The following is a 2,500-nucleotide window of genomic DNA, read 5'->3' on the forward strand; positions in this document are numbered from 1 at the left end:
ACTATCGTTTGCTCAACATGCAAAGAAGATTATGGGGAAGGTGGCCACCAGGAACAGCCTGCTTGGGAAACTTGCAAACACAAGATGGGGAACAGACCCGAAAACCCTAAGGACAACGGCCCTGGCACTTTGTTACTCCTCGGCCGAGTACTGCTCATCAGTCTGGGCTAGGTCAAGCCACGCCAATAAGATAGACCATGAACTAAACAATGCTTGTCGCATTATTACTGGGACACTGAGACCTACCCCCCATACCAGCCATCTATAGACTAGCGGGGATAGCACCACCACAAATCCGCAGAGACGCACAGACCAAAGTCCAGAAATACAAACAAGAAAGTGACACCAGACATCCTCTTTATGAGCATAACATCGTGCCAAGGAGACTGAAATCTAGGAAAAGCTTCCTGACAACTGAAGGCATCCACCCAGACCCTGCAGCCATATACAGAGTGCATTCATGGAAAGAATGGGACTGCTGCCCAAATGATGCCATTCAGGAACCCAAAGAAGAACTGCCAAGCGGAGTAAATCTCCCCAGGAAAGATTGGTTGACACTGAACCGGGCAAGGTCTAAAGTGGGGAAGACCAAAACAGCCTTACAAAAATGGGGACTTTTTTCAGACTGCCGATGTCAATGTGGACACACGGCTCAAAACATGGACCACATCCTTCACGAGTGCGAACTTGGACCACATATCAGTGACATGGACCTGAGAGGCTGCACCCCTGAAGTCATCTAATGGATCCACCACTGGCGCGACACGATATGATGATAAACGTGGATGGAAAAAAAAACAATAACAAAGACATGAGTGACGTCATCTTTGTTCTATCTATAGGGATGGACCAAAAACTCCAAGAGATACTGCTGCTTGGCTAAGAATCTCACAACATTGCCATCCGATAATATAACGGATCAACACACCTTGAATGTAACCTTGAATGTTTATAGTCTGGTTAATACAGTTTAATTTTAAACATTTGCTCCACTTCGACATTATACCATATTGAGGTCATAGGTCACATATTATAAGGTGAATGCTATTGAAGTTGATTATATCCCTTGTTTATGTCAAACAATATGACCACTATTACGTGGACAATTCATTTGTGAACAATATTTCTAAGGGCTCAATGATCTCTATCAGTAAACTACAGTCATAAAATCAGACTCTCGTCCCGTGTGCTAATGTGTTCGTAATTATTAAGTGATTACCAATCAACGGGCTGTATTATTCAATAAATTATAAAATACTTTCACTCAATACACTGGTCAACAAAATTTTTAAAAAGTACTTGGTGTCATCTGAGGTGAACCAGTATTCTTCTGCAATAAAATGTTATAGTTACCAACAAAAAATGTACTTTTACCAGAAGGGTCATATGGGGTGAACGAGTAGTTTTTTTCCCAGTAAAATGTCATAGTTCTTCGACTTTGTCTTCTCAAATGGTATGTAATTCTCATTCAACTACCCGTGAATTCTCTCTAACAACCAGCCTTTGACTCCAGTTTCGAATTCAGAATGTCCATCTTCTCAAACAGCAAGTCAGTCGTCTCAAACAGCATATCCAACTTATTAAACAAAATGTCCACCTTGTCATATAGCATGTTCATCTTTTTAAATAGCATCTTCATCCCCTCAATTAGCGTCTCCTTCTTCTAAAACATCTTTTCCATCTACACATCTATACATATTTTCAAACAGGATGTTCAACTAATAAAACAGAACACTTGTCCTCTAAAAAACACATTCTCTCAAATACGAGAATATTCTCGATTGTCTCAAACGGCATATCCATTTTGTCAAACAAATGCCCATCTTGTCAAAAAGCATACCAATCTGTCAAACAGCATCTCCATTTTGTCAAACAAATGCCCATCTTGTCAAAAAGCATACCAATCTGTCAAACAGCATGTCCATCACATAAAACAAATGCCCATCTTGTCAAAAAGCATACCAATCTGTCAAACAGCATGTCCATCACATAAAACAAATGCCCATCTTGTCAAAAAGCATACCAATCTGTCAAACAGCATGTCCATCACATAAAACAAATGGCCGTCTTGTCAAACAGCATCTCCATTTTGTTAAACAATATGCCCATCTTGTCAAACAGATCGTCCGTCTATTCAAACAGCATGCACATATTCAATATATCAAAGAAAATACTCATCTTGTCAACAAATTATCCATCTTCCCAAATATTACTTTCTTTTTATTATCTTCTAATACAGAATGCCCATCTTGTTAAACCAAATGAATGTTCACCTTCTCAAACAGCAAAAACATTTTGTCAAATGACAGGGTCATCTTGTCAAACAGCATTTTCTTCTTGCCAAACATCGTATCTTGTAACCAGGCATCGTGTCCTTCTTGTCAAAACACCATGTCCATCATGTCAAATATTCTGTCCTTCTTGCCAAACAGCATCTTTTCTTGTCAAACAGAATGTCCTTCTTGCTAAACAGAATATCTTTCTTGTCAAATAACACATT

This window comes from Berghia stephanieae, chromosome 9 (assembly GCF_034508935.2).
Source record: "Berghia stephanieae isolate SIO BIC M18660-M18661 chromosome 9, UCSD_Bste_1.3, whole genome shotgun sequence".
NCBI classification, from domain to species: Eukaryota; Metazoa; Mollusca; class Gastropoda; order Nudibranchia; family Aeolidiidae; genus Berghia; species Berghia stephanieae.